Source organism: Rhagoletis pomonella, unplaced genomic scaffold (assembly GCF_013731165.1).
Source record: "Rhagoletis pomonella isolate Grant_MI unplaced genomic scaffold, Rhpom_1.0 Rhpom_scaffold_00011, whole genome shotgun sequence".
Taxonomy (NCBI): domain Eukaryota; kingdom Metazoa; phylum Arthropoda; class Insecta; order Diptera; family Tephritidae; genus Rhagoletis; species Rhagoletis pomonella.
The window spans coordinates 20,247,189-20,269,900 of record NW_023458565.1 but is presented as its reverse complement, the minus strand read 5'-3'; the positions used below and the strand labels follow the sequence as shown (position 1 = coordinate 20,269,900).

Below are 22,712 nucleotides of genomic sequence, written 5' to 3'. Positions count from 1 at the left end.
AATGGTCGTTGGACACTTAATGCTTATACAAATACACACAATATAAGAAAAAAGAAAGCGTGAAGCATAAATATATACGTTGCTTCTTTTGAAAGTGGAATAAGTAATTTGTCAAGGTATTAATAATATTCATTGCAGTTTATTCGCAATCGGTATGTTCAAACCCGCTTTGTCGATACGTTGGTTTGGGATAAAATATTTTCAATGCAAGAACTCATAGTTTGCTCTTTGTGATGTACATTAGAGCGGTAAAAAAAAAAAATTCCCAGATAGGGTTTTGGGCACCTTCCAAAATGTTTCCTCTTGCCGAAAGAGGTGCTTATACTAAACTTTACGTTTCTAAGTATTCATTTAGGGGATGCTCATGATGCTCATATTTTACTCTAGAGGTATTGTGTACATATATGTATCAATCAAACAATTTGTTAACTAACCTAAAAACATTTCAAATTTAAATTATCTATTAAAATATCAAAAGCTTCAGTTGTTATGGCAACAGTAGCTTTTTATAAAAATCACCAATATTTTTGACAGTTTTACAACGATCCAGTAGCGCCTTTCAAGTTGATTGAGCACTCTGTATTGGTTGCAGTAGAAAACTGAATGTTGGTATGGATATTGCAGATATCAAAAGGAAAAACTAAGGGGGTGACCCGTTTTAATAGGATGAATTTTTTTCCCCATACAAAAGTTGCACCACACTAATGTACATAATTGAAATAATTTTTTGTGCTTTTTCGGGAAAAAGTACAAGCCATTTTTAAACAAAAGAACAAAAATAACTTCAATTTTCATATAAAAATTAAAAGATGACCGGTTCTAAACCAAATTAGTATCGGACCACCTCGTAAAACCGGTTAACGTGGTCCAAACTTATGACGTAATATACATAAAAAAAAAATAAAACATTTCGACGAATTAATAACCTCCTCCTTTTTGAAGTCGGTTAAAAAGTATTCAATGCGGTAAAAGGGAAATAAAGTTGAGTAACATTTACGTACCGCAGAAGAACGCAACGTTGCAGATACATGTATATATATACGTAAATAAAAAAATCGCATAATAGCCACCATAACAGTAACCGACTTATAAAAAAAAAAACAATAATAATTACAAAGCATTATATTATGCTTTGACGACTGCTACAAAGGCACTAAAGTGCTTCATCGCCTTTTTCAGCAGCTTCCATAAAAGTCCATCCTTTTGCTGCCGTCGGTCGGCCTTTGCGATAACGCTTGCCCCTTTTGTTTATATCGACATTGCTTTTCTGCTTTATTAAAGGCTTTTAAGTTTATTTATTTATATGGAAAAGCATCCAATTGCCAGCAGCAAAACTGAACGACAGCTGAATACGAAAATATTGCAGAGCTGTTAAAAATGGCGAAGTAAGGGAAAGTGAAAACTCAATAGCGGAAAAGGAAATTCAAGCAGGCGTGAAAACCGAAAAAGCATTAAAGGCAGTGCTTTAGTTGTTGGCCTTTTCTTGTTAATTCTTTTTTTTTAAATAATATAATTTTCTTTGTGGCTCTCACTGCACTGCATTGCCCTGCTGTCTGCCTCTCTCATTTATTGTCTCTTGTATTTCAGCATGAAAATTACTCATTACGCTACAAAAAGTCGCTTGTCATCAGCATCATTTTGTTGGAATTTCATATGAAATTTTCTTTGTATAAAAAAAGTGAACAAAAAGGAATTTAATATGCATTTTTCACTTTTATTGTTGTTCGGAAACTTGTTGGAAAAATAAAAAAGAAAAGAGTTAAACGGAATTTAATTGAACAGTTATTGCCATAATGCTCCGTTAACCTTTACGCATATGTATATCTATGTGTGTGTGTGTGTGTGCGTTTACATTTATTAAAATCAGCGAAGCGAAGAAAGTTGCCTTTCTTTTGTCATTAATTAAATGTGAGCAATGCCAATAATTGCATTTTCGTACACGGAGTCAGCCAGTATGCTGGCCGGCTAAAAGGTTGTCTTCGAAAAAAAATTCGCAATATTATTAAAAAAAAAAAATATTTGTCAAACGATCAGCAGACTGCATATAAAAAGGTAGTTAACAAATAATGGCGGTAAGCATGGCACTTCGATACGACCATAAATGTCGAATATTCACTTCCAGCGACACTCATACGCCATGTTGCACTTTAAAAAGCTGCTAAAAGACAAAATTTTTTCGCCAACCGGTTTTCAATGATGGCATTTCGTTTATGGTTTCTTTTCTTGTGGCCGTTTATTTAATTTTGTATTTAAATGTATGGACGTATGTAAATGATTGCTGTATGTTTAAAATATTTCAATATTCGTGTTGCTCTTACTCTGTTATTTCAGGAGGTGCTGTGCAAAGGAATTTAACATAGTCAATAATTTTTTCAGTAAAATAATTAACCTACGTCAACTGTTGCGGACTGGATAGCGTATGTAAGTCGAAATATGAGAACGCTGAAGGCAGATGTGGAAAAATAATGTGCTTAAATAAATGTATGTATATTAGGGTGCATGGCTATCCCAAGAAACAAAAAATCGGTACCGTTTTTCCACCGGAATTATAAAATCTATTATATTGTGAGACCCCTGCCAGCATGTTTTAGAAAAATATTAACATTTACGTGCCCTGTACCGATTTAAAAATATCTCCGAAATGGAGTTTTTTTTAAATAAAATTTGTTAAACAAATATTTTTTTTAAAAAAATTATCTCAGATGATAGCAGAGTTAAAACTTAGAAGATCTGCATAAAGGTGTTAAGAATTTGTACCAACGTAATCAAAATAATGAGATTTTTGGAAGTATTTTCAAATCGGTCTACCTCACATAAATCTTAATGTTTTTCCGAATTATTTTGCCGGAGCTCTTATAATAAAATAGATTTTATTATTCTCATGGAAAATCCGCATTTCTTTTTGGCGAGGCACCCTAATGTACATACATATCGTTACCTTAATTCACAAAGGCCCTGACCAACACTTTTTTCGAAACTGCGTATTTCACATATTTTGGTAGGATTTATTAATATACACACATGTGTATATGTATGTGCATATTTATATATTTATATATATTTACATCGATAGTACTCTTGAAAGTTATTTGTTTTTATGATAGATATCTCGATATTTATATAGCGAATGATAATATCGATAAATGTATCGATAAATTTATAGATAAATAATTAAGAACGTATGAAAATTATTCCCAACATTATTAATAAGAACACCAATAGCAATAGCGATAAATATATTGGTAATGATTCACATATATATAACGAATATTAATGCTAAATGTGCGCCAAAGTATATTTGTGTATATTTTTATATCTATTTTTACGGACAGCTAGAAAATAAATTATGGAGTAGGGGCGGGAATTTTTTCAACTGACCTCCAAATCGAAGATTCTATTCAACTACCGAATTCGGGTAATGTTTCTCAGGCAGAGATCTTTGCCATATCAAAAATCGTGCAAAATAATTTTAGTGTCGAAGCTAGCCGGCACCAGCATTGCTATATTCTCGGATAGCCAGGCAGCCATTAATGCACTTGGCTGTGTAAGCATCACATGCAGCATAATAAAACAATGCAGAGAGAACCTTATAGCTTCAGATGATAGACATATCGTTGCACTGTTCTAGGTGCTGAGACCGTAGGCAATCTGGGGAGCTCATGAGGTTAAGCAAGCTGCATCTCTCGCTAATAAGTAAGCATGCCGTAAGGCAGAACATCATCGATGACCCTTACTGCACCAGCTGCATGGAGGATGATGAGGTGGAAGAAGAAGTGGAATCATCTCAATGCCTGTTGCTCTGGTGCCCGCTTTTGTGAGACTAAGTTTTAAGCACCTTGGATCGCACTTTTTTCGCACTCCCTATGAGCTGTAGGGAATGGACATCAGCCAACTGAAGAGGTTATTTGCGAGCACGGAGCGTTTCTATTTCCCCCCTCTTTTCCTATCTTTCCATTCACCTTCCGTCCACCCTACTGCCTTTTCCCTCTCCCCACTTAAAGGCATCACAATGGACAGCTTAGTTGAGTTTAACCTAAGCTGGGGGATTTGAAGAAATCTAGAATTTTTATTACAAATTTATTTATTTCATTAAATGCATTCAAGCCAAAAACATTGCTACTATTTTAATATGCTGTACGTATTATATAGTACATACATACATAAGTATATTTTTTAAAGCTGAAACATGCAGAAGTACATACAGAAACATAAGCAAACATATGTTTCGAAGTACTGTTGTAAATAAATAATTACTCAACGTTACCAAAGCATTTAAAAAAAATAATTACATAAAACGAATGAGGCCAACCAACAGCGTATCTGCTTACTTACATACATATATGTACATAAATACACCGTAATTTGTAGTCGGCGTACTGCAAAAGCGCCTGCAGCAGTGCATAAGTGTCATCACATGAACGCGCATTTAAAAAATAAAAGTTGAAAAAAAAACCGCCCAACATAATTGTCTGAATGTTGACGCAAATTACCGCAATTACTGCATCCATTGCAAACATTTTAACGTTGGCGTGCAGCTAAGTAAGGCTTTGCTTTGTAATGACATTTATAAGGATAATCGTGGGTTTCCGCAAACTGTTTGGTGTAATCAACTACTACACTCATAGTAAATTGTTGAAGTTGATGGGCTAGTGATGTGTTGATTACATGTTAACCAGTTTGCAAAATTTGTTCTATTCATTTAGTTCATATGTTGCATGATTGCTTTGGGAAGGCAGATGATAGCCGAAGGGTTAGAAGTGTATGCTGTCCTGATGAGTGCCCTACCATACATATATACGAGTATATCCCGACAAAATCAACAACAAAAATCTTTTTGTTGTCTCACGAAAGACAATGGACTTTATGAAAAAAAACCGTTGAATATAATTTTGCCCGAAAAAGCTTTTAGAAAAAAATTTCAAATTTTAGGAGGCTCTTTTTTGGAAAAAAATGCCAACTAGCGTACATTTAAGTGAAGGTTAAGTATCCGGGGGATCATAAAATGTGTACTATATTATATTTCATTATTGTCTTTCAAACAAAAAACTTTGGCCGTTGATTGTTTTCAATTCTTTTTCAAAGTAATCTAAACTTAGTTTTGACTTTCCTGAAATTATTAAAACAATTCCTAATTTCTAAAAAAGAAATAAAATTCCAATTATTTAATAAGTTAAGTGAATTTTTACAATATGTGTAATAATCGAAATTGGTTCAAAAAGGCTTTGTTTCTAAATTATATATAGGAGGGTTGCCACATATTTAAAGAGTCAAATTCAACCCGAATTAAAGGAACAAGGTTAGTGAAAGAGATTTAAGTAGGATGTGGTCTCAAAATATTTTGAGTAGGGTTGCCACCTATTTTAAAAGTCCCATTTAATTAGATTTTACACAAGTTGTATGAAAAATTAAAATAAGGTTAGCAAAAGAAAGCGAGTTGGGAAACCTTTATTTTTAGCATCAAGGGTTTTGAAAGGCCTCATTTCTAAACTACCAGTAGGAGGGTTGCTGGTTTAAAAAATAAAATTTGACTAGTATTAACCCTTAATTAGATCCATAAAAAAATCACACAATTAGTCGCGAAGTGTTGAAAAAACAGTTTAAATAAAATAAAAGAAACGAAGTGTGTATTATCAAAAATATTAAAGTACTCTATTGTCATTAACATAAAAAAAACATATTTTCGGCTTCAAACTTAAAAAAAATTAAAAACTTACCTCTCCCAAAAAATGTTACTTTAGTAGTCGCATGGGGTCAGCACTCAAGCAAGTAGCGACATATATGTATTCGCCGATGTTCTGGCAGTGACTTATTTACATACCACGCGGGTAGTTAGGAAGCAAGAAAGAGCGTGAGCACGCTCCAAGCACTCCAAGGCATTCTTTTTCAACTTGAATTGGCCTTGACCCCATGCGCCTAATTGAGTGTTAAGGGAATTGGGTAATTGAAATGTGTATGAGAATATGGGTGCTAGACGAGTGGTGCTTAAAAAGATCTTTGTTTGAAAATATTTCTAAGAGGGTTAGATAAAAGAAATATGTGAAAATATTTATGTTTTCTTAGTTTTATTGAAATAAATTACGGGACCGAGAGCGGGCTTGGTTTTGGTTAAGTTCTGCATTAGAACAAAATGTAATATCAAGAACGTTTCCGCAAAATAACCAAACGCGAATAAGAGCATTGAGAGCAGTTTGAACGGGAACAAAATGAGAGCCAAAGGTTCGCGAACGTTTCCGTAAAGAACGTTCTCAAAAGGAACCGAATGAGAGCTAAAATTTCAAGCAAATGCTCAAGAAGAAGAGAATGAGATAGAAATTTTCGGGAACGTTTCCAATGCGAGCGAAATCAGAACGAAAGTATAGAGAATGTTTTCAGGGAGGGTCACATAAGAACAAAAGTCTGGGGAGCGTTATGCCAGAGAAGGAAACGAAAACAAAATTTTTGAGAACTTAGCATTAGTAATGAGAGCACCGTCTGCGTATTGGGATAAAAAATCGTTTCAGTGAAATCCATGATTGTTAATTCATATCAACTCCCTGATCGTTTATCATTTGAGTGAACTGTTTGTGCAAAGAACAATTTGATTTTTATTTTCTGTTCATGTCTTAAGTCTTTCCTTGGCTTCATTTGCATAATTATCTTTCAGTTTTTTTTTGGTCCGATTTTAATATTCAAAAATTTCAAACTAAAAGCATCGATATGAGAAATATCTGGTTCTCATTTCCATTCTTCGCTAATAGTTCAGAGATGATTTGTTCCCGTTTAGTCCTCTGCCAAAAATTTCCAGAGACTTCAGTTCCCAAATTGTTTTTTTTTTGGAGAAAATGTTACTTAGACTTTTGTTCCCATTTTGTTCTTTGCCAGAACATTCCGAAGTTCCGTTGTTCGCTTAGAAATGTTCCCGAAATTATTGTACGCATTTTGTGCATTTTGGAACGTTCCGCGGGTTTTTATTCTTATATAATTCCGCTTGAGAATGCTCCCGACAGTTTTGTTCTCACAATCATTCTTCTGAAAACACTCCCGAATCCATTGTTCTCATTTCGGTTTGGGTTTTTAAGTCCTCTTAGTAACAAGACTACGATAACGACATTTAGTTTCAATTATAATATTTCAATCAGTCCCTGAAATAAATTGCACCTAATATAATATGTGGAAAGTATAACTCATTATGTAACAAAAACACGTTTAAACTTTGTGCAAAAATTACAAAAATTCTGCAAAGTTTTTAGTTAGAATTTGCGGAAAAAAATTTGGTGCAATTCCATAGCCAATTAAATTTTAGTATGCTTATAAAAGTTACTAAAAAATTGCGTTGAAAATTTTTTTGTATATATTTTTAAAGATTTTGCAACTTTGCAGAGTGCTGCCAGTTTTTTATTACATATTTTTTGTGTTGGACAATTTTGTGAGGAGCGCCAGTTGATCTCAAAGTGACTCTCGCCAAGCACCAGCGGATGCACTAACTAATAGATCGTCCAGTGGCTCTGGTGTAAGCGGCTGAGGTCTCGGTAGTTACAGATAACGAAAATAGGTAATCCCAAATGTTAACTGTATTTTTATAGATTAAAAACTATATAAATATTTTTTTGAATAACCATTGCTGCTATTAATACAAAAAAGTACTGTTACTTAATTCGCGCTCTATGAAGTGTGTAAAAACCACAAACCACTAACCCACTATCAATGACTGTGTCATTAAAAAGAAATCCTGAAATTTAATAATTTTGACAATTTTTTTTTAGTATCTTTACTTACAAGCAGAAAGAAAATTCTATGTATGTATGTGAAACGATGTAAAGTTTTTTCACTTCATCACTTCTTAAATGGAGTATGGCTCCCTGCTAATTTTTTTGCATCATTTTTCATCATTAATTACAGTTTAAAAACTGACAAGCATTTAAGGTAAACAAATTCTCTTTGTGCTTGCTCTACATTTTTTGCTGCCAATACGATTTCATTCGCCCCCCCAACTGGCACGTTTGCTCGCTCGCTTTATGGGGTACACCATTGCGGATGAGTGTTTTTTAATCAACTTGCCAGCAGCCGGCAATGGAAACAGCTGCGCAAGCGAAGTTAATTGTTATACGCTATCATCGTTATTAGTGTTTCTTTCTCTTTGACTTGTTTTTAAACATGAAAAAAAATGCGGTGATTTTTTTTTTAATTTTTTTGCTGATTGTTTGCAATTGTTGTTGCTATTGCGGCTGCTGTTAGCGTAGTTGTGTGCAAGAAGGATTTGCAATTTATAATTGCAGCTCAGCGAATATTTGTAATTGTCTATCATTTCCTTGCTTTGCTCGCGTGTTCTATCTGCCTGTTTATCTTTTGAACTGCAATCTTGTGACAACATCAATATTATCGCCATTCATGTTTTACTAAGCTTTTCATTATCTGCATAGTGAAATACTTAATACTAAGTCTTGTTTGTCTATGTGTTGCCATTTAAGCTGTAAAGTTTCTGATTGTATTTGTGTTTAAGGCGAATGACTAAGCCAAGTTTCAATTGTTTACATACATACTCGTACTTAGTGTTATTTAATTCCTTCTTTTTCCTCTTCAGCGTTAAATTTTTTCATACTTATTACTTTGTGGCAACGAATTGTGCAATTGCTAAACGCTGCCAGCTGTAAGGCCTCGAGTTGTCCATTCATTTCGGTGCTTTGCATAAATATTTTTTTTTTGTTTTTTGCATTCGTTGGTTTTTTGTTTGTTTTTTCATATTTTTGGTTTTCTATTTTTTGTAATGTTTTTGCTTTTTTCTTCTAGCCTAGTTGACTAATGACGGCTCGTCGACCAATGACAGCTGCTATGACTGAGAGGTTATCGCGTGCCGGCTCACTCGCTTCCGGCTATGAGCGGAGGAAAAACATAATCACGCGTGACATGCAGATATTTGTCCAAGAGCTATGAAAAGACAAACATTGCATTACAACTTACAGCTAGCTTGTTCGACATGAAAATGAAGCGAAGGGCTGTAGTGAAATAAAAAGAAAGCTTCAGCACATTAAATTGCATTAATGCCATCGGCTATTTGCCTTTCGCATATCCACTACTTTGTAGCGCAGCATTTTCAATGTCTGTCTGTGCCTCATTAAAATTAATGATTTTACGATTTTCAACGCGTGGATGCAAACCAAAAGAAAAAAAAAATGCGCTGATTATAAAGAGAGAGCTAGAAGTATGTTACACATTTATCTACTTACAAATAAATAAAACCCAATGAACCAAAAAAGTTTCAAAAAATTGTCGACAGAGTGCATCGGTAATGTTCAAACATATCGGACAGTGTTGCAGTCAGGCAGTCAGCCGCATATTGAAGCATCATCATTTAACCATATTTAAAAGTATGTAATTTCATCAGTTTGTAAATAAAATACTTTTTTTTTTGTGCGGGCAACAATGCCAGCTTTTTTGCTTACAAAACTCAATTTGCGGTAAGCATTGATATTTTGCTTCCATCTGAAGAAAGGAGCAGCAGGTAGTTGTAGGCTGTCAGAGGCTTCCGAAATAACAAGTGTGATATCCAAGCAATAGACGCCATCCTACGCCATAGATTGTTCATATGAGAGGCAATGGACTTTGGCATCAAATACAGCATATCTTTGAAGTATCAAGCATATGCCCCGAATTAAAAAAGGACATCATTCAGAATATCTGTCACGGGCATTTTGTAATTTTTGAAATTTTAAAATTTTTTAATTTTAATAATTTTAGATACTTCAAAATGTTAAAATTAAACGGTGAAAATGTTCTTCTTGCCAAAACGAATGAATCTGTTGCAATAAAACTAGTGTGTCATCAAATCAAAAAAAAAATCGAAAAAATTAACAGCTCGTGATATTTGCTCGTATGCTCATATATATTAAATGATTGTTTTACATAAATAAATAGTTTTTTAATTTAATTTTAATTTAGACAGTGGAAAAATGTTTTTGTTTTTATTTTTACAATTTATCACATATTTTTGAAAATTTTGAACACTTTCAAAAAGTACTGCAGAATACAACAATGTGCTTAAATTTGTTTACATATATAAACCTGAAAATTCACTATATCTTTTTTGAATTTAATTTTGGCATGATTTCTAGATGACCTTGAGTTATCAAGGTACCCCCGTTTTCGGATTCAGCGACTACAAAAACAAACGAATTTTTTTTTATTTTTATTGAATAAATTTTGTCTTCCCTTTTTCCCTCAATGAATTATTCCCTACTTCACCTTCACCTGACTGCGAACCTGATGTGATGGAAGCTAACGGACCCCGTATTCAGCGTGTTGATTAACATAGGCATTATAGTTTTGGTTTAATATGTATAAACTGTTTTTTTGTAAACCTGTCTAACTAAATTAAACAAAATACAAATTTTATAATTTTATATATTTGGTTTATTGGGTAGGTATACAGAAATGCATATACGCGCTTACCCACAAATCTGTATATTTTTGTTTGCACAATCGGATTTAAACAACAAATTCCTGCTTTTATAATGAGTTCAAATGAATGCCACCAGGGTGGATGATTTGCTTTTGATATTGTTGCGCTTTTTCTTATTGCAGAGGCAAAAAATTGACAGATCATTAAAATATATCTGAAAATAACTACATACTTGCGTAAGTCTGGTTCAAAAATAATGCAATATTTTAATGGAAAATTGTGCCGCATTATACTAAAATTCAATGCTTAACTGCAAGTATTTTCAAAGAACTCGAAATCGATATTAAGAAGGACATCGGCACAAAATACAAAAGTCACTAAAAGTTGAATCTTATAAACTTGAACTCATAATATCGATATATAGCCGCCAAAAAGGCATAAGTGGCATTTTTTCAAAATTTTGTTTTTGATGGAGAAGTGTTTCTAAAGATTCTAGATGCATGTCTGCATTAAAAGAAAATTTTTAAATAAATGTCGCTTACTTTTGTTTGGCTATTAACGCTCGATATAATCTTTGAGATTTTTGTGAAAAATTCATAAAATTTATATATTTGGGAGCACCCTTCAGGTATTTATTTACATAAATATTTTTTTCTTACCACTAACAAAGTTACGATTTCCCTTAATGCCTCTTAATTTTAAATAATATTTTTATACATATTACGTCAGTCATTCTGTATATTTACATGCTTCTAAGCATTTGTTACCACCGCTTTAGTCTATTGTGCATTAATTACTTTTATTTATATACGTTTTTGCACATCTCCAAAATATCCGCTTACTGATACAGTTGGCTGGTGGTACTCGCACAATGATATCCCTCAAGTTCTTAAATAATTTTCAATAATGTGTTCAAATTTACATGCACTTCAGGCAGTCATTGTTGTTGATAAATCAAGTGTTTGATGCACTTTCGATAATTGATTTTTGATTGCAAATTTGTTGTATAGATTTCAAAACATTTCTACATATATTTGTATAATTTGTGTTGGGTATTTATGCTTAGACATATTTATAAGCAGCTGCAAGTTTTAACTGATGCCTAATAGGGCGGGCCCTTAAAGCACGCAAAATGATTGCGCAACCCGAGATTTGTACAAGTCAATATTGTAGAAATTACTACACAATAAAATTGCGCAAACATTACTTTGGAGAAACGTTGCTCAAGTAAAGATGCGCAAGAAATATGAATGTGCTTTGTATATTTTGATAGTTTCAAAGTATTGTGTAATAACACAGGCATGAGCAAATTTATCAAAACGATTTGGATTTTAGCGCAATAACTGTGCAACTTAGTACAAACAATCCTATAGACACCTAAGTCTAAAGTAAGTATTTTTGCAAGGCAACTTTGAAAAAAAAGAATGTTTGCCGAACGTTGGGGTCGCCTCTTTACATTTTTCGCCATATTCTCGGCATTTACAGTCTTATCTTAAAGTATTATATACCGATGTTCTTCCCTCGAGGAGAAAACTTATTTGTTCTAAAGTTGGCCTCCTTCTAGTACTTACCCATTCGCTCACAGTTCTTTTTTTTCGAAATTGCCTTGCAACAATTATTTAGATTCAGGGATGATTTTGTTGGCTTTTAATGGGTTACGGTCTAATGTATATGGGTCATTTACAAACATAGCGCTATTTTCTTGTCGCACTTTTTTAAATATTTTTATGGTGGTAAAAACGAAAAATCAAAAAAAAAAATGATACGGTCCAAATAATAAACCACAAACAAAGCTTTTTTACCTTCCTCTTATTAGCTCGGGATGTAAGTATGTATTATTGATGCGCCTAAAAGATGCAGCGATTTCGATTCTCAAGTTACGTACCTGATGACAGTACGAATTGCAATTATAATAGGGAGGTTTTAGTTTTTTAAACTATAATTTTATTTTTTTATTATAAGAAGTTTTCTATTGCGAACGGTATGTCTTTGAAATTTCCCATATACAACTCAGTTTAAATTTAATTTTTGAAGTAGAGGAGGATGTTTTGTTCGACTTATATGGAAAAGCTATTATTGAAAGGAGAAATTTCATAACAATTTCTATAATATTACTAGTTAAAAAAGAAGTTCTGAATTGAGGTCTGAATACAGACTATGTAAAAGCTAACTGCTCTGGAAGTAACTAAATTTGAAACAAAATGGCTAAGTAAGGGCCAAATTCACAGTGCGTAGCTAACCACTGCTATAAGTTTAACTATCGATTTTTATATTCGCAATTTTCAGTTAAAAAAAAAATTTAAAGCAGCATGCCTCATAGTTTAACTCTTGTGGCATTGTTTTTTTTTGTGGAACGAGTTTCAAATTTGTATAGAAAAATATTGATTTTTAGAATTTGTATATTTTCAGGCGATATGAGTTTCCATACTTTACTATGTGACCCTGAATACAAATTCATAGTTAAACTCTTGTTGGTGGTTAAGTAAACTATGGTTCAACATAGCACTGTAAATTCGACCCTAAATTTTCTAAATTTTTTTTTGTCACATACTCAGGTATATGAAATATTTTCTACTTTCAGCAATGGATTTTTTGGAATGCTTTCGCTTGATGAACTGAACTGCTTCTAAATTTTCAATTTATCATCCCGAGTCTTCTGTTATATGCAAATATAATTCTCCGCGATTCTGTGCACTTGACAACTAATCAACTTTGACTATTTGTCAAAAAATTAATTTTAGTCGTTGTTCTTTTCAAAAATAGTCAAGCTTGACAATTTGTAAAGTGCACGTAATTCGAGAGTAAATATATTTAAGTTCGGTCCGACTTTTTTATTTCAAAAGCAACAAAAATGAAATAAATTATATCACCAAAAATTTGGTACACATATTAAAATATTTGAACTCACTTTTTATTTAAACTGAGTAAAATTTTTTTAGCAGGTGGCAACCCTCTTCAAAATTATTTTGAGAGAAAAACTTTTCTAAACCTATCTCTCTCGAGCCCCATATTAAAATATTTCATTTAACTTGTCAACGAAATTGATTTTGTATTACTAAACAGGTGGCAAACCACTTCGAAAATATTTTCGAGATGCAGCTTTCTTAATACTTCTGGGTTTACACCCATATTAAAGAATTTTATTTAAATTGTTACTTAAATTGACTTTTACTTTTTTAACAGGTGGCAAGCCTATTCAAAAATATTTGCGAAATAAAGCTTTCTTAAAACTCTCTCGGTGGACACCTACATCAAAATATTTCATTTAACTTCTTAACTAAATTGATTTTGACTTTTTTGACAAGTTGCAGCGCTCTTTAAAAAGAATTCTGACATAAAGCTTTTTAAAACTTTTATTTTTTTATACACACATTAAAATATTTCGTTCAACTTGTTATTAAATTGATTTTAACTTTTTGAACGGGTGGCAACACTCTAGAAGTATATGTTTGAAATAAAGTATTTGTGAACCCCTTTCGTTTAACAACGACACTGCTGTGGTATTTTATTTAGCCTACTTTAACCTTTTTAACAGGTGGCAACCCTCTTAAAAAAATATTTTCAAAATAAATAGTCTTTCGTTTTACACCCATATTGTTGTAATATTTTACTTAACTTATTATATAATTGATTTTAACCTTTGAAAAGGGTAGCAACTCTCTTCAAATGATATCCTATAGCTTAACCAAGGTTATAAACTCTCCACGTGTCAAATTTCATTGAAATATACATATTTAGACGTTTTAGCATGAGAATGCAACAAACCTTATCACACACACACACTGACAAACTTTCGAATTGATAATATGTATATATTCGTAGGATATATACACTGGGTGTATGTGTACACCCATTAAAATAAAACATAGCCATTTAATAAGCCATTCTTTGTGGTCACGATTCACAAATATTTCATACACACGCACACACCTACGCTTTTATAATATATGCATTTACATACATATGAAAATATTTTCCCTTTACCTTACCGAAAAACGTCGTATCGCTTTATTGTTTCCATGGCCTCGATTTATTTATTTGCTTTGGAAAAGGTGAAGAGTTGCGAGAGCAAAGCAAATTCAACAAAGTAAAAAGGGCGACTAGTAGACCAGCAATAAATCGCTTGCAAATAATCCGTACTTAAACCTGAGCGGCGTACTTAGCTCACAATAGATGCAGTCAATGATAGCAACGCTGCGAGTATTTTCTTCGCAGGACTTTGGCGTGGAAGAGCATTACTTATTTACATATGCCAACAAGTGCACTTTCATACACATTTGGATATGCGCATACGATTTAAATATTTGCTTCCTTTTTAATAAATTTTCCTACGCTAACCGGGAGTATACTTTTCATGAGAAGTATTTACTTCTGTAAACAAATTCGCCATTATTCTTCACAAAATTCAATATCTGTATAGATATTTATGAAATATATACTACGTAAAAATAGATTTCATGCTTACTTGGGCTCTGAGTGACCAACTGTGCTCTGCATTTTCTTTTGCTGTTGTCCTTCGTGTTTCACAAAAAGTTGTTTGCAAAAAAATATATTGTTGAATTTCATATCCTTGATTTCTTTCCACATAGTATGTGGGTTCGTTTCTGCCTGTATATATATATATATATATATATACATAGTTTTTTCGTTGCCTTTGAGTTAAGTGAAGCCACCATATTTTTGCGGTTCGGGTTCGAAATCTCGTATGTGTGCATACATAGCATATATATAAATATTAGTATCTGCATGTAAGAGACAAGCGCCTTAAACCATACTACGAGTATTATTTCTGTGTTTGGCTTTAGAATTTTGCAACAACTTTTAAATCGTTTCTTTAAACCAATACTTACAAATAGAAGTGTATATGATTGTTTAAGGATTTTCGAAAATTTTGTGAAATTTCTAGATACATATGTAGATGGCATAAATACTGTACTACAAATAGTTTAATATAACCCAAAAAAAAATCTCAAAGAGTGGTTATATTAATTTGTATGCACATGTATATTTTTAATTGGTTTGAAGATACTAGCTTCTAAATTCAATTAGCAGCTAAGTATGAAACACTGATTAAAAACGCCTATCTATGCTTTCTATTCCGGAAAAAACATTTTGCGTAAGAAATGGGGATTGCATTCGGATTTCATGGTCCATAACTACGAAGCGGAGAGTTTCCGTGGTTTTCACATAATGTCAGACATAAGTTCGATGATAATTGTATATTAAATGAGCCGCTCACTGTGCCAGTTGATTAACTCCACTTTTAAAAAATCTTAAATTGAGGACGAGTTGGATGATGACCCGAAGTTACCCGAATTCTCATAAGTCTTTGTGGCTAACTTACTCTTAAGGGGTATTTGTTTTGCAAAAACGAATGTTTTTAAGTTTAATTTAAGGTAAATCATTTTTGTATTTTGCAAGAAAATGTTTACACAGGCATGCGATGGTTTTCCCGTTAAAAAACCAAGAAGTAATTTTGGTAGGTATGAGGCACTAAGCCAAGAAAAAATTTATAAACAACAAGTAAGAAAGTCTAAGTTCGGGCGGAGCCGAACATTAAATACCCGGCGCAAGTATTAAATATATGTTTTCCACCTTTCCGAAAGCTACCGCTACATGATAAGCCGGGGTGTATACATTTTAAGTAAATTAGCGTCCTTAAATTTCGAAATATTGAAATTTCAAGCATTTTTGAAATTTACCGTTATATGAAAAGCGGCCTCAATTTTAGTCCGATTTCAACAATTTTCAACGGTTTGCTTTTATGTGGCAAGCACAATAACCATACCGAGCTTGGTACAAATTGCTAGAACGGTTAGCGAGATACATATCACAAGTGGGCGGTGCTACGCCCATTTTCCAAAATTTTGTCATAAACGTATTTCTTGGTAAAGAATTGTTGCAACCATCAATTTTGAATAAATTAGCTTCAATATTTACTGATTTATCGAAGATTTTGTATTTCTCGAAATTACCGTTATATGGGATGTGGGCGTGGTTATTGTCCGATTTTAGAAATTTTCGGCCATTTGGTATGTTGTACCAGGACCAACAACTGTGCCAAGTTTGGAAGAAATTGGTGTAGCGGTTACCAAGATATACACATGTAACCATAAGTGGGCGTGGCTACGCCCATTTGCCAAAATTTTGTAATATTCTTATTTTTCGTCTAAAACTTATTATAAATATCAATTTTGAGTGAATAATCTCCAGTAGTTACTAAAATATCGCAGTTTTCGTATTTCTGAAAATTACCGTTATATGGGAAGTAGGCGTGGTTATTGAGCGATTTTAAAAATTTTCGGCCATTTGGTATGCTATGCCAAGGCCTACAACTGTGCCAAGTTTGGAAGAAATTGGTGCAGCGGTTACCAAGATATACACATGTAACCATAAGTGGGCGTGGCTACGCCCATTTCCCAAAAATTTACAATATTCTTATTTTTCGTCTAAAAATTATTGTAAATATCAATTTTGAGTGAATTATCTTCAGTAGTTACTAAAATATCGCAGTTTTCGTATTTCTGGAAATTACCGTTATATGGGAAGTGGGCGTGGTTAAAGTCCGATTTCACCCATTTTCAATACCAACCTACCTTGGATTAAGGGAAACCTACATGCCAAATTTCGTTGAGATATCTCAATTTTTGCTCGAGTTATCGTGTACACGGACAGACGGACAGACGGACAGACGGACGGACAGACAGACATGGCTTAATCGATTTCTTTTTTCATCCTGATCATTTATGTATACATTTGTCTATATCTAACTCGATTCGTTTTGGCTGTTACAAACAACCGTTATGTGAACAAAATTAATATACCCTTGTGCACAAGTGCGCTCGGGTATAAAAATCCAACATGTTTTTCGATAAAGTTTTTTTTTCTCAGTGTTACCGCGTATTACTAGCGTTTATTCGAGTTTCCAAAAGTCATTATGATTTACTTAGTCTTTAGTGGTATTTTTAATTAAACTGTTTTTTTTTATGTAAAAATTTAATTCCTAATTAATTATTTTTTGGCTTTTCATGAAAAATGGTAAAAATTCTAAAATATTCATATTATCAATAAAAAAAAAAAATACTCGAAGTGCTAGAAAAAAAACAAGGCTGTATTTTAATTTAACATAGCTAGATATAAAAACAAAAATAAAACATTATCGGAATTGGGAAAATAAAGTTAAATTTCGCAGGTCGGTGTAATTATTGATGTGTATTTTCTTTTATAATAGTTATGTCTGCGATTTATTCGAAGCGATTTTTTTCGACACCCTGTAGAAACAGCTGAATCGTTTTTTTTCTATAATTTCTTTGTTTGATGTCCGATTTCTATAATATACATACATACATACCCCCAGAAAAGGCAATACTCTCATACGAAATAGTTATAATATTTTTTTTTTAAACACCCTGTAGATAATCAGTCTTAAAAATAAACTTTCAAAGTTTTATATATAAACAAGTTTAGGCTTTCTAGTTACCTTTATATTATTATTTATAGAAAGCGGACATCAATAGAAAAAGTTATAGGAAAAACCGATTTAGATTTTTTTACAGGGTGACGTAGAAATTGCTTACACACATTAATTACTCTCATTGTTACTGTTCAAAATCGCTTGGAACAAATAAATATTTTTTGTTCCATATATTGTGACACGGTCTAATGTACACGCATACATAACCATGCAGCTCTTAGCATGGTTGAGTTCTCAACGGTTCATGTTTTTAAATTTCGAAAATAAATTCTTATTGATTTTACCACTGCCACTTAGGGGTCGTGCCGTTTGAATACCCGGCTGTCTTCACATCTTTATTGATTTATTAAAAAAAAAAAAAGAAAACAATAAAGTTCCTCTTCTCAACTCGAATGGAGAAAAACACACATGCATTTGCATGCACGCAAAATCCAACTGTGCAAATCGGATGCATGAAATTTATGTTCAACTTTCAAGTGGCATGCGGATATCGATAGGAAGAGAAAGGAAAAAAGTTGTAAAATAAAAAGTCACAGCCGGTTGACTTAGAAGGCAATGCTGAATGGACGAGATTCAAAAGTGGCACAGAGCTACTATGTACATACATACATGCGTACAGATATACAAATAAGTGAATATTTATTAGAGTACTACAATACACGTATGTATACTTGGTCGCATACTTGCAAGTCATCTGCTGTCGAATTTATCCTGCTTTTCTCACATTTTACGACTTTTGTGTATTAAAACACCACAAAAAGCCATGAAAGCATATCGATATGCCACATAAAATTTTGTATCAGTCTGTGCAAGTGGTTTTGGTGGTTTTTGCTAGGACTACTAGCAATAAATACCCTGACGGAAGGAAGTGATGTTTTGTGTTTAAATCAATTAATTGAAAAACTACTTTAAAATAAATGCAACTAGTAAATGTTTTGATTATTGATAATCTTATTACTCAAAGAAACAATTTGTGTCTTGAAAGTATGAAAAAGCAGCTGTGAAGTGCAGAACGCAAGCGTATTCAAACGAAACATACTGACTTTCATGTTGTTTAAGCCAAATGCATTTTAAAGTAGTTGGAAATATATGCAGTAAAAGTCAACTGACTGCTTCCTAGGATAACGCCATGTTAAATAAATGAGTTCGTTGCAGCGAAAAAAGTGAGAATTTCAATTAGTTATCATTGAAAATAAAGTACGAATACTTTATAAATTACTTTCAAATTAATTAAATTTCCTGCAGGGTATAGACTAGCATACACGCAAACGAAATATTTGTAAATATATGCATATGCACATGTACAAAGTAGTATATCTTCACGCCTATTCATCATTGATATTTATGTTAAGTAATTGCTAATGGAATTTAATTTAGTAAAAGCTTTAACTTTGCAGCGAAGTTTTCTTAACACAAAAGAAGTTCAAAATAACTTTGAAAAACGTACTTTTAATTTTGTGCTAATCACGGACAGTTTGCTTAAGCTTTTAGCAATTTAAATTTTTTTTATATTTAGTCATACCCAGAGTCGATTGTTTTCTTATCACAAAGTGAAGCTAAGCATTTTTTCAGCACTTCACAGCAAACTTTTGAAACTGATACTGATGTATTTGACATACATACATACATACATGTACTATACCTTAGACCCTATCGCTAGTGATGCACAGAACCGGAGAACCGGAACCGGAGAACGTGGTCCTTTAGAGAACCCACCTGCCCGGTTCTAACGAAATCGCAACTCGACTCCAAAAACGCGAAAACGGTTGCGGAAGATCCGAAACTCCATTCTAAAGAACCAAAAATCGAATCTGGAAGAACGCAAACTCGATTCCAAACGAAGCGGAAAACGGTTCCGAAAGAATCGAAACTCGATTCCAAAATAACCAAAAAGCGGTTCCAGAAGAACCGAAACTTACATCCAAAATAAGCGGAAAACGGTTCCGGAAGAACCGAAACTCGATTCCAAAAGAGCCGAAAAACGGTTCCTGAAGAACCGGAAATCAATCTCAGAATAACCGAAAACATATTGATTCCAAAAGAACCGAAAAAAGCTCCGGAAGAACCGAAAAACGGTTACGTAACAATAGGAAATCAATCTCGGAATAATCGAAAAAATAAGTAGTAAATTCCCAAAGAATCCAAAACCAGTTCAGGAAGAACCGAAACTAGATTCCAAAATAACCGGAAAAAAGTCCCGGAAAAACTTAAATTAGATTCCAAAATAACCGGAAAACGGTTCCGGAAGAACCAAAACTAGATTCCGAAAGAACCGGTAAATAATCTCAGAATCGAAAATATAAGTAATAGATCCTATAGAACCGCAAATGGGCCCCGAAACGCACATTGCACTCTGAGTCCAGAGTATTTTTGTAAGGCAATTTCGCTTTTTTTTTTTTGCCAAGCCTAACGGTTGAGGTTTTTCATTTTTCGGCACCACCTACATTCCACTTAAATAATCGAAATATTTCCTAAGCGAAAGTTTAATGATTTTTGGCAAGATTTAATTTGTTGACATTAGAACGGTACGTTATGGTACGGGGTAATTGAGGTCAAGGAACTTTGGTGTATTGTTTTCTAGAAACGAGAACTTCGATATATCATCGCTTAATATTAGACTGTAAATGCCGGATTAGACTAAGCGTCTTTTTTTAGGGCGGCCAACTGTTCATGTATAGAGAGCCCCTGTAGCTTTTATTATACTTTCAAATGTGTATAAGGTGCTGTTTAATTTCTTGTCCAGTATAAGGTCCAGAAATTTCGAAAATCGTAAATCTCAGCCGATTTTAGCGAAAATAGGATTAGGTTGAAAAAAATTAATGATGTTTTCTTTTCTACCGACGAATTTTGCCTTCCCAGTGACCTCAAGGCACATAGACTACGGAGAGGGCAACGAAAAGGCAACATTTTGTATGGAAAAGAAAAGGCCATACGTTTTTGGAAGTCCAAAATTTTAAGCTCTTACGTTACATTAAACGTGAACTTTTTTATAGCCATACGAAAAATGGGTAACATGAGTTGAAAAAATTTAAAAATAAATATTAGCTAAACAGAGCTAGACGTTCGTTAGAGCAGGTGATTAATCATCAACTGGAATATTTTAATATTCGCCAGAATTTTGAGCAATTTATTAACATCAGACGTGAGTAAACACAAGATAAAGGAAGTCGAAACACAAAAGCCCAAAAAATAAACAAGCAAAAAAGTCACAAGTGGTGGCAGAAGGATACATACACTTACTTTGTATACATTTTCGATAACATAATTCGGTTCATTAGAAGGCATTTAGCTTTTCTTAGCAAACAAACAGCGGAGGCTTTGCACTTTGTGAACTTTGCTGTTTATTGTCGTCGTAAGCAAACCGTTAAACTTTTAATGCGATGTGCGTGCCCTGTGGCGTGCGAGAACAAGCACTTTTGGACAAAAATATTCTAAAGTATTTATAAAAATGTAGTAAGGGTTTTTTGTGTCTTTTTTTATATTCCATTATAAATGTTGCCTACTTCAGGGCGCTTCAGCTTTTGATATCGCATTACTCAACCATTTAATTAAAGCGCAATGCAAATAATTAAAATCTTTTTAAACAAAATTTCTAAGTGTCAATTAGGCTGCTTTTAGCGGCGAAAAATTTTTTTGTATCAGTGTTTTTTTCAGAAATGTTTTTTGCAGAGATTTTTTCAAATTACCATAAATTTCAATTACAAAACTCTTCAGTTTTCGACACTTGCCACCTCTCTATGTATTTGCCAGCAGCTAAGAGCCACTGCCGCGCACTTATTAGCCTTTATTGGAGCTCAATAATTGGCCTATATTGCATTGCATTCCGCCATCACAGTCGCTGTCACTTTGTTCGTTAGCATTTTTTTTCTGCGAATAAAATTTTTACCACTACTTTTTTTTGTGTTTTTTTACTCTTTCGAATTTGAAATTTCCCCTTCAACTTTGCTTTTTGTGTATTGGCAACTTTTGGTAATTGCCATAGTAACGAAACAATAACGACCTTTAAACTTTTGCACCAATTAAAGTCGCTGTGGCTGGCAGGTGAATGCAGGCAATACAAATTGTGAGTACGCTATATATGTATTAACACGCACATACATACATACACAAATTAGCGTGAAGTGGCAAAAGTACAAAAAAAAGAACATTTAAACAGAACAAAAAAAAAATATGGCCATCGAACAACTTCAACACGAACTATACAAAAAAGTAAATTTAAAAAGCGAGCAGCCAAAAAGAAGGTCACGTCAACAGGCAATTAATATGTACATTAGACCGTACCACCTTACAAGGCAAAAAGAAATATATATATTTACCCCTGAGTCTAAAGCATTTTTGCACAGCAATTTAAAAAAAAAAAACAACAAATTATTTTTGACCAAACCTAGGAGTCGCCTATTTCGGTGATAACTACACTTGGCATTGATTTTTTTGTTAATATTTCTGCTGGAATAATCCAAATACTTCCTTTGCGAAAGTTTAATAATATTTGGCGAGCTTAAATTTACTGACATTAGGGTGGTAGGTAAGGTAATATTAATTGAGATCTGGTGAATAACAACCAGAACGGAGCACTTGAGGTCACTTTGAACTTTGACCAAAAAGATTGTCTGCTCGGGGCAGATCCGATTGTAAATGCCAAAGATATGCCCAAAAATGTAAAACGGCCAAACTTCAAAAAAATAAAATCGAAATTTCTTTCGAATAGAAATACTTCCTTACAAAAAGCCTAATGATTTATGGCATTAGGGTGGTACGTTAGGATGATAAAAACTGTGATCTGGTGAGCAAGTACTAGAACGGCGTACTTGAGGTCAATGAACTTTGGAACAACAAAAAAAAATTCTGTTCGAGGCAAGAACA

General features: G+C 33.2%; 1 protein-coding gene across 1 annotated transcript in view; it reads right to left on the bottom strand.

Moving 5' to 3' along the window:
• The window catches only part of LOC118747203 (putative uncharacterized protein DDB_G0282129), a 145,241-nt gene that overhangs the window by 108,527 nt on the left and 14,002 nt on the right, over positions 1–22,712 (bottom strand). The window lies entirely within an intron of this gene.